Raw genomic sequence first — 11335 nt, forward strand, 5'->3', positions numbered from 1 at the left:
TTGTCCTTGGTGAGGCCTTGAAAGATAGCCTCTGTGGAACTTCTGAGCCACGGTGCATTCCATACCCATAATGTGAATCTCACTGTCTTAAACCTGGGCTGTCATCTTGGGAGAATGTAACTCCTGGGTGGCTGTATAAAATGCTTCAAAAGCTCCTGTCAAGAAGAACCTTTGTGCTGCCCTGCTGCCAGGCTGGCAAGCTGTGATTTCATATTCTTCTGAAGAGACAATGCTATGCTAAGCATAGCCTGTGATGGCTTTGCAAGTCCGAAAATTTAATTACTACTCAACCCTGGTAGCCACTAATAAACTTTGGCCTCTATACACTTGCCTATTATAAGTGAAATCATACAATATTTGTCCTTGTGTGATTGACTGATTTCACTCAGCCTAATATTTTCAAGGTTCATCCATGTTACAGCATGTATCAGGACTTGGTTTTCTTTTACAACTGAGTAATATATTATTGTACATATGTACATTTTATTTATCCATTCTGTTGATGGGTGGAAGCCCTAGTGGCTTAATGGTTAAGTGCTATGGCTGCTAACCAAAGTGTCGGCAGTTCAAATTCACCAGGTGCTCCTTGGAAACCTAATGGGGCAGTGGTACTCTGTCCTATAGGGTTGCTATGAGTTGGAATCAACTCTACGGCACTGCGTTTGGTTTTGGTTTTTTTGGTTGATGGGTATTAAGGCTGTTTCTACCTTTTGGCTCTTGTGAATAATACTACAATGAACATTCCTGAAAAATGTCTATTTAAGGGAGCCCTGGTGGCACAGTGGTTAAGTGCTGGACTTCTAACTGAAAGGTCAGCAGTTCAAACCCAATAGCCACTTCACTGGAGAAAGTTGTGCCAGTTTGCCTCCTTGGAAACCATATGGTCAGCTCTACCCTGTCCTGTAGAGTCACTAGAGTTGAAGTCAACTTGAGGGCAATGGGAATGGGATCTATTTATATTCCTGGTTCAGTTGTTTTGGGTATATCTTAGGTGTGGAACTGTTGGATCAAATGGTAATTCTATGTTTCACGTTTTTAGGAACTGCTAAACGGTTTTTCACAGTGGTTATACCATTTTACAATCCTACCAGTAAATTTTCACTTAAAATTTTCAAGGTCAATAGCAAGCAAATATATTAACTTTTTTCCTCTAAGGAGTATTTTTTCTGTTTTCAATTTTAAATGATTGTAATTATTGTGCTTGCTTAAACTGAACCAAGTACAGTGTGGAATCACTTTACTAAAAAAAGCAATTTGTCTTTTCAGCCCTAGCTTCAATGCTCCGCCTAGAAGTTGATCCAGTAGCTGATCTCTATCAGGATTGGCTGGCAGCCCCATCAATTCCGACCTCTAACAAGGGACTGTCTAGGAAGACCCCACCCAGGAGTTAACCTTCACCAGGATTGGCTGGTGGCTTCTGCCCAGCCTGACCTTTAAACAGATTGGCTGGAGGGCCCGCCTGGTGACTGATAAAATCCCTATAACATGGAGGCTGAGATGGAGGTTCTTGATAGACAAGTGCCAGGAGAGGAGCGCTTCCTTTGGATGCTGGGGCCCTGCGCTGTGAACCTCCCAGACTGAGTAAACCCACGGCAGCGGCAGGGGCAGCAGCTGCCATCGTGCTAGAAGAAGTGGAGACAATGAGCAGACTCCGATAGTGGCAGCAATACATAAAGACTGAACCCCAGCCAGGAGCTGAGAGGAGTGACCAATAGTTGAACCAGCCAAAATGACATCACTGAGCTTCCTTTTTTATAAGCTTCCTGATAGGTGAGAATGAACGTTGGTTTTGGGGCAGGTTAAGTAGGTCCCCTTTAAAACATAACCCCTTGAGAAACTGAGGCCTCCTGCTGAGACCCCTCCTGAACCTCCTCCTTTGCATATCTTTGCTTCTCTGTATATCCTTCCCTGACATTAAAGTTGTTATTGCAATTATGTTGTTCCCAGGAGTTCTCTGTGACCCTTTCAATCAATTATTGTGCCCAATAGAGAAAGAGTACTTTGGGGAGAACGGCTGGTGTCAGAAATAGCGGCGAAGTTGGAGAACAGGTATATATTGAACCTCCTCATAGGAAACCCTCTGTGCTAAGTCTTATGGACAGTGTTATCATTACACCAGAATATCATAGATTTAGTGTAAAACTGTAGACATAAGTATATTTTTAGCTTGTGGCTATGTTTTATAACAGCAAAAGTAAACACATGTGGAACAGAAGGGAAAAAGATATCAGGTAGTGTATGAACCGTGTAGGGGAAGAGTTGGGGGATGACATGTGGTCACACAGAACGCACTTCCTCCAGCATTAACTGTAATTTATATAGTAAAGTTCAGTAGATTCCACCAATTAAACCAGGTTTTAATAAAAATGTCAGAATAGAGTCATCTTCAAAACTGTATGTCGGAGAAGAAACATCTTAGTAAATTAACTTAATAATAAAAAAGTAATTACACTAGTGAGCAGACTTTGACAAAAGTTAGATTACAAGACTGTTTAGGAGGAGAGAAAAAGTAATAAAAATAGATCTAAGTACTACTTCCTTTTTCAGACTTGCTGTGTGTTTAAAAATTTGTGTCTTCATGTATGTCTCAAAATCATTTCTGAAGCGGAATTGTCATTATCAAAATGATGAAAAATGAATCCTGCCTAAGATACACTCATCTTAACCACTTACATCATTTTTTTACTTTTTTAAATTGCATTGAAACACAAACCTCATCATCTTTTTCTCTCATCGTTACCCATCTCTGCACTTCACATACACCCTTTGATATTTTCTGAAACAAGCACAGCCTAAAGGAAAAGAGACAGGCAAGTAATTATGCTGCTTTCAGTACTGTGTACTTGTGAATTGGCAGTGGTATCTGGTTTTTTTCCCATAACCTGAGTTTCGTATTCCCCTACTGAATTTTCTTCACACCTTTAATGTGTATTGAGTTTTATCACAGCAAATACTGCCTTGAAATGAAGTACAATCTCTTCTTTGAATATCCTCAAAATGCTTGGCCTTGTGTAAACAAAAAAACAGAACCATGTAGAACGAATGTGAAGCTACAATACCTGAACTTTGTTGCTCCACAAAGAAAAACACAAATATTTTAGAATAAAAAATGGCAATATAATCAAAATGTAGACTGGAGTCACAGAAAGATCAACCAGGAAAATTAGAAGAAATTTTAACCTGAGAAGCAATACATAACCAGTACATGGATAATTCCAATGTTTCCTTAAACAAATGATTTAGTGTACTTGCAAAGAAAATACCTACTACTTGTTTAAGAATGCTGCTTCTTAGGTGGACAAACATCTTGATACCAAATATAAAAGGAAGATATGCAGAAATATATACCTTTTATGAATGTATTATAATGATATGTTCATAATTTCAAAAATTCTGGTTTTCTGTGCTGTCTAAATTTGTATCAAAAGGTTCACTGGAAATCTACAAATGAAAAATAAATGTACTTATGGTCTCAGCTCACATGGAGCAAAAGAGAATGAAGAACACCAATGACATAAGGTAAGTATGAGCCCAAGAGTCAGAATGGGCCACATAAATCAGAGACTTCATCAGTCTGAGATCAGAAGAACTAGATGGTGCCTGGCTACAACCGATGACTGCCATGACAGGGAGCACAATAGAGAATCCCTAAGGACCAGGAGAGCAGTGGGATGCAGACCCCAAATTCTCATAGAAAGACCAGACTTAATGGTCTGACTGAGACTAGAGGGACCCTGGAAGTCATGGTCCCCAGACTCTCTGTTAGCCCAAGATAGGAGCCATTCCCAAAACCAACTCTTCAGACAGGGATTGGACTGAACTATAAGGCAAAAAAAAAAAAAAAAAAAATTTATTTTTTTTTATAAGGCAGAAAATGATACGGGTGAGGAGTGAGCTTCTTGGGTCAAGTAGACACATGAGACTATGTGTGCAGCTCTGGAGGGGAGATGTAAAAGCCGAAGGGGACAGAAGATAGATGAATGGACAGAGAAACACAGGGTGGAGAGAAGGAATATGCTGTCTCATTAGGGGGAGAGCAACTAGGAGTATATAAATTTGTAAACTTTCACTTAAAGCACAAAAAATATATAAAAAAATAAAATAAATTTACCTAAAAGTTCAACATTGTCCAATGAAAAAGAAAAAGGATGGTATATCAATTAATAAACATGGAATATTTAAAAATAAACAACATTTTACACTATTTTACCTGAAGATGGCACTTTTTTTTTTTTACAGATAAATGTTGCTTCATATAATTATGAGAAAACGAAACAAAAAGCAAAAAAAACCCAAACAACTTTATATCCATTGTTCAGCATTAAAAGAGAGAACACTTGAAATATGCAGATTTTTCTTTTAAATAGTATATGCATTCAGATTTTGTTCTGGATATTACACTCAGCCTTTTAAATAATTGCATTTATAGCAACGATGTAAAGTTCATGATAATTGAGTCTTTGTTTTCCTTGTAGCATTCATTTTAATGTCTGTACTATGTCATAGCCCTTTACCAAAAGGACTTTTTACTGCAGAATATTAGTGGTACGAACAAGTAAAATTAATGGAAGAGAAGACTGGATGGCCCCATTAGAAAATGCTATTCACTTTTAGGATGAAGATGATTGCTTTAAGATGATAATGCTGATAACAGAGAGCTCAAATGCTAAGATGAGACTTCAAAGGTAGGCACTAACGTATTGTAAAGAGTAATTTGTTTAGAACTGATATGAAATTAACCTTCGGCTCTACCCCATTCCCCCAACTCCATTAACAGTCAACACTGAACTAGTGTATTAAAAAACAAAACAAATTCTAATGCATGTTTTGCTTCCCCCACAGCCTTTCTTCTGGGACCTCTAGTAGCTGTGAACTTATCTTTAGAATTATCTCCCAGTAGGAATGCTATTTTGAAAATAAGCACTTAGAAGCAGTCTGAGAGACCTTTAGAACCTTTGATTTCAACTCATGGCGACCCTATGTGTGTCAGAGTAGAAATGCGCCCCATGGGGTTTTTTTTTTAATTGAAGAATTACAGTCTTTATAGGGCTCAGACCAGGAGTCTGTGGGCCTTGAGGACCTGTGTGTGATGAATATGGAGCTCTTCACAAATTTGCATGTCATCCTTGCACAGGGGCCATGCTCATCTTCTCTGTATCGTTCAATTTTAGTATGTATGCTGTAGAAGCGAGCACTCCATAGGGTTTTTAATGACCGATTTTTGAGAAGTAGATCCCTGGCCTTTCTTCTTAGATACCTCTGGTGGACTTGAACATCCAACCTTTCAGTTAATAGCCTAGCACATTAACTGCACCACCTGGGGATGTATCGGTTTGTGTCCCCATACGATAAACGGATTGTATCTTTAATAGGGTAATAAAGAGAGTTTCATGAAGAGACCATTTCAAAGATGTGGTCTGGCTTAAGGAAAGATAAAGAATCATTGCTGTCCCTGTGGGAAAAGGACTGCTAGTGGAAGCAGTGGCTTTAGGGAGAGGAAGGCAGCTACTGTCACACTGTCCCCTGGCAGGTAGAAAAATAAATATTCTGATGCCCCTCTCCTTCCACCCCCTGATCATTACTCAGGCTCTCTTGCCTCTGGAAGCCAGTGGACAAGAGATCATGCGAATCAGCCTCTACAGGAAAACATCAGGACAGAAATGGGTGGAAGGTGGAAAAGAGTGGAAAAAAAGTATCTAACATGGTTAGATGGTGTAATTGTGGTCCTTCCATCCATGAATGCCTTGAAATATTTCAGCTCCCAGCCTTCAGATAAAAATCTTGTCAAAAGTCAAATAACTGCAATGGAAATAATGGTACCTACTATGAATATTCCTGAGTATTTCTGAACTTGCTCTATTCTCAGGGGGATAACTCATTTGGTATTTGAATAGCACTCAACATAATATTTATATAAGAACTTAGTAAGTAATGACTGGGGTAGAATTACAGGAAACTGGATAAAGTTGGGAAAACCTGGTGGCGAAGTGATTAATAGTTATGGCTCCTAACCAAAAGGTGGCAGTTCTAATCCAGAAGGCACTCCTTGGAAACCGTATGAGGCAGTTCTACTTAGTCCTATAGGGTCTCTATGAGTCGGAAACAACTCTACCGCAACAGTTTGGTTTGTTTCTTTTTGGTTTGGATAAAGTTGGGACCAGAGGCAGAAGCAGAACTAGAGTCAGCTACTTTTGAGACAAAAAAAAAAAAAAAAAATTGCCATCCAGTCAATTCTGACCACTATGCCACCAGGGACTAAAAAAAACTCTTATAATTCATAAAGAAGAGTTTGCACCTCCCAAAGATACACATTGAATTTGATTTTTATGTTCACTGCATAATTTATTATTCTACACTTTTCCAGAGTCCATGATGCTAATTGTAGGGAAAGGAAATAAAAACTACATGTCTGGAACAGTGCTAAAAGTTTTTCATATTTTATTGAATCCTTTTACCATATTTTACACAAATAACGTGTACCTTCTGCATTTGTTTGCTGGCCATGCCCTCCCCCACTCTGAAAGACCCTCACAAGTGCCGCGACGCCAATTTTCTTCCACATGTTGCTGTTAAAAATATATATATCCTTGGCGTGCTTACGAAAATACCTTGGCTCCTCTAGAGAACCAAAAATAAGACAGAAGACTTCGGAGGAGTTGGAAAATAGGACTGACATTATGTTAGTCTTTATGAATAGTCTTTGGAATTAATTACATTTAGCATCCAATTCCATTAGGCAAAGATTTTGTTTTCAAGTTACTAACAGAATCTTAAAGCCAAGTGTCTAGTATTGTAGAAAAATGACACAGTAAATAATAAATATTGTCAATATTTTGATTAAGTTTACTGTAGCCTATGCTGATCTTGACATGTTTCCCAATATCCATTCTTATCTCTGCGGTACTGTTGTTTAAACTATTTACCAGAAAGAAGATTAAATATTGCACCATGTTATTGTACTGCTGTGTGTAGTATGCCTCTTATAACTGTAAAGATTTAGACATTCTGTTCAGAACTGTATTGCCAGGAGCCACTACACATTACTATAATGCTCGTACAACCAACTCTGTCGGAATTTTACTAAGACAAATGGCAGTCTGGTAATTCATTAAAAGGAGGTGGCTCAAATGCAAAAAAGAAAAAAAAAATTAGAAATGCCCAGAGGTACAGTAGCACCCACAGAGTGCGATATTGTATGTACCCTCTGAATCTAAAAACATTTTAGAAAATGAAGATCCACCTTTGCTCTAATATTTTCTTAAGTCAAGAAATCTTTCTATAACCGTATTAGTCTCAGAAATGACGCTTTCTTATTTCACATTTTTGTATATGTATTTTTTTCTGTTGTAAAGAACCAAATTTAGTAATAACACATTTTACTGATCATTACTGAAAAATATTCAGTTCAATAAGAATTATTCTAGAAAAGCAGATAAAGATTAACCAAAGATAATTACATGCGCTCATTTAGAAATCCCTCCTTTGAACAAGTAATTGAAATCAATAAAGAGATTTATTTTTTCAGAACAGTCATAATTTTGCTACTTACTTGTTAGCCTTAATAAGAATCCTTTAGCCCAGAGAGAAAAAACAACAGATCTTGTCAGTAAACATAAAAGAAATATATAGTTTATACTATAACCCTGAATTTTGGTGTATTAATTTTAACCACATAAATGCATTAGTTCCCCAGATTCTACAGGTCTAGTTTTTAGGGCTCATAAATTTCATGGCTTATCATAGGGTGAAAAAATCCACAAAAAACCGTTTTCACTTTGACACTGCCGCCCCTCCTAAGGGGCTGCCGGGATGCCAGCAATTCATGAAGACCTGTCATGTTTCATTTGATCCCTGAATTAAATAAAGGGCTTTACTGTAAGGAGGGGGGCTGGGGGTTGGTTGCCAGGCAGATTATTACAATAGTGCCTGTTTTAGTAACCTAGTGATGCCGTAACAGAAATACCACAAGTGAGGGCTTTAACAAAGAGAAGTTTATTTACTCACAGTCCAGTGGGTTACAAGTCCAAATTCAGGGTGTCGGCTCCAGGGGAAGGCTTTCTCTCTCTGTCGGCTCTGGAGGAAAGTCCTTGTCCTTAACCTTCCCTTGGTTGTGGAGCTTCTTGGGCACAGAGACCCCATGTCCAAAGGATGCGTTCTGTTTCTGGTGCTGCTTTCTTAGTGGTATAAGGCCCCTCACTTTCTGCTTGCTTCCCTTTCCTTTTATCTCCTGAGAGATAAAAGGTGGTATAGGCCCCACCCCAGAGAAACTCCCTTTACATTGGATCAGGCAGGGATCAATCCCACCCTAATCCTCTTAACATAAAATTACAACCACAAAATGGAGGACAGCCACACAATGGTGGGAGCCATGGCCTAACCAAGTCGATAGACACATTTTTGGGGGGACATAATTCAATGCATGACGGTGCCTAACCAATGCACATGACCCAGCTAAAGTGGAAACTCTTAATGTCATTTTCTTAAAAAGGAAAATAGACTTATTTATCTGAGAGCAAAAACAAAGGATGATGGGGTACCAATTTCTTTTACCCTTTGTCTCATCCCCTTGGTTCCAGTGCGGGGTCATCTTCCAATTCCCAAATCTTTCTGGAGATGGAACTGCTAGGTGATGGGTGTGATATTAATGATTCCATTTGTCTTATGACCTTTTGGTTGCTCATTCAATAAAAGAAAAGTTAGGGAGTGGAGTTAGGTCTAACAACGCATCTAAACAAAGAATACACTCGTCCCTTCAGTCCAATTCCATGAATGAGAGCCCTTCTCTGGAATGCTTACTCCTTCATAGGAAGAGGTTCATCTCCCCAAGAATGTTACATTGGAAATAAAGACTTAATTATCATGGACTTACCTACTACTGGGAAACCCTGGTGGCGTAGTGGTTACGTGCTACTGCTGCTAACCAAAATGTTGGCAGTTCGAATCCACCAGGCGATCCTTGGAAACTCTATGGGGCAGTTCTACTCTGTTGTATGGGGTTGCTATGAGTCCAAATCAAAGCGATGGGTTTGATTTTTTCTTTCTTTCTTTCTTTTTTTTTTTTTGGATATTTTCTGCTGAGAAGCAATCATTAGAAGCAGGAGCCTAATTCTTATGGGCACCAACATTATTTTACTTGGTGAAGCACACTAGCCATTGAAACATTTTCAGAGTTCACAGATACTGAAATTAGAACAAAGTCTTCATTTGCTTTTTATGATATAACTTTTAGTCATAAGTATGCAAACTTCATCTTTGTTCTGTTCTCAACACAGAAGGCCAAATAATCACAAATATAACTTCAATAAACTCATTTTCCAAGCCATAAGAAATATAAATGGTCTAATATGTGTTTGACACTACCATTGTGATTTAAAATGATAATAATAAAATCCAGCCATTATTTTTTCTACCGATGAACTTACTACAGAATCCTTCAGTGCGTAACCAATTCCTCCTGCATTCTTTTGACTATTCACTCCTAACATTGTGTGTGTGTCTGTGTGTCCAGCAATGTGTGTCCAACAATGTGTCTATGTATCCAACAATGTATTTTAGACTCTATTTTACAGTGTCTTATCATGGTGGCTGCCAAGTCTTCTCATCTTGGAAACTGTCATAATTCTGAAAGGACAGATATTCTATGTTATGACAGTTTGTCGTTATAATAATCCAGGTTTAAGAGGTCAAAAAAGTTATTTTTGAAGATGCCCTGGGGTATTGTCTGAAACAGGATAAGCTTACTGGAAACCTTTGGGAAGTATTTCAGTGGAGTGTCTTAGTTGAGTTATATAACACCACAACAAGAGGAAATTATATAAGGAAAACATTTTAGAAGCATAAATTCTATTTTACCAGCAGGACCATATATAGTTTGCTTCTGATATATTGATGGATAAATATTTTTATCTAAAGTATTCAAATGTTGTATTATAATAATATTTGTATTTTCTATTAGAATATTTTGTCAGTTTTCATCAATGTTACATTTCTTTGCAAGCATACGGTGGCATATGAACGTAAAACAATTTTCTTACGTGCAAAAATCTAGCTTAATATTTTTGGTTGATCTAATTGTCGTAGGAGGCCTGGTGGTGAAATGGTTAAGAGCTATGGCTGTTAACCAAAAAGCCAGTAGTTTGAATTCACCAGCCTCTCCTTGGAAACCCTATGGGGCACTTGTACTCTGTCCTATGGTGTCGCTATGAGTCAGAATTGACTCAATGAGTTGGAGTTTTGTTTTTTTTTAAATTGTCACTAACCACTCCTTCTCTATTCATTTGGTCTTGTGCTTCAGCATTTATTATATGAAATAAATTTATTATGTGAAATATGTTTCCATTTTTCATATGCATTTGCTCAACTGCAAAATTACTTAGTTTCTGTCTGCTGTTAGTTCTTGGAGATGAGAGTGGGTAATAAAATGTATGTGGACCTAAATAATACTAACAACTCTGTTTTTCACAACAGAAATTTAGAAATTACCATTCACCTCTTCTTCTCTGAAATAGTCATTATGTCTAGTGGGGAGTTACCAAGTATAGTTGGTTAAAACAAACATTACAGTTTTTGTTTTTACTGAGATAAGCCAGACAAAGCCTTCCTGCCTACATTGTGGCCTTCTGCCAAATATCAGTCTCCTTATTATATATGTTTAAAATTTAAACCTAATGAAATCTCATGCAAAAACTTACATAATCTCTGTTTTTGTGACTCTCAGTCCTCCCATTCCTCATACTCAAATATTCTCCCTTTGTATACACATATGTATACACAGATACACACATATACATGTATAAAATCATATGTAGTTTGTTCTTTGAATTTGTCATGTCTTTTCACTTTTATACATATTGTTCTCTCTTTATGCTTGGCAATCTCCCATTATCTTTCAAGAGGTAACCCAAGTGTTAAGTTTTTTTTTTTTCAGTGCAAATATTTTTCTTTATTCTCTTCTCATCCTTACATATATGAGTATATTATTGCAAAAACCTAATTATATTGCTTACATTATTGCAATTTTTTAAAAACACTTTATTGTGTTTTAGGTGAAAGTTTATAGAGTAAGTTAGTTTTCCATTCAGCAAATTGTACGCAAAGTGCCCCATGACATTGGTCGCAATCCCTACATTGTGCCAGCCCTCTCCCCATTTCCACCCCGAGTTCCCTGTTTCCTTTCGTCTGGTTTTCCTACCCCTTCCTGCCTTCTCACCTATACTGTTGGGCAAAAGCTGCCCTTTCAGTCTCGTATAATTGTTTGTTCTATGGAGCATGTTCTTTCCAGATGTTATTTATTTTATAGGTCTGTCTGGGTCTATTTCTTGGCTGGAAGGTGGTT

The 11335-nt window shown here is 37.7% G+C and overlaps 1 non-coding gene across 1 annotated transcript; it reads right to left on the reverse strand.

The window, feature by feature from the left end:
- Positions 1 to 5089: 5089 nt before the first annotated feature.
- On the reverse strand, positions 5090 to 5195 carry LOC111752196 (U6 spliceosomal RNA). The gene has a single exon (XR_002787190.1). It is a non-coding gene; the product is annotated as a U6 spliceosomal RNA (small nuclear RNA).
- Between the last annotated feature and the right edge of the window lie 6140 nt (positions 5196 to 11335).

This window comes from Loxodonta africana, chromosome 21, assembly GCF_030014295.1.
Source record: "Loxodonta africana isolate mLoxAfr1 chromosome 21, mLoxAfr1.hap2, whole genome shotgun sequence".
Classification (NCBI taxonomy): domain Eukaryota; kingdom Metazoa; phylum Chordata; class Mammalia; order Proboscidea; family Elephantidae; genus Loxodonta; species Loxodonta africana.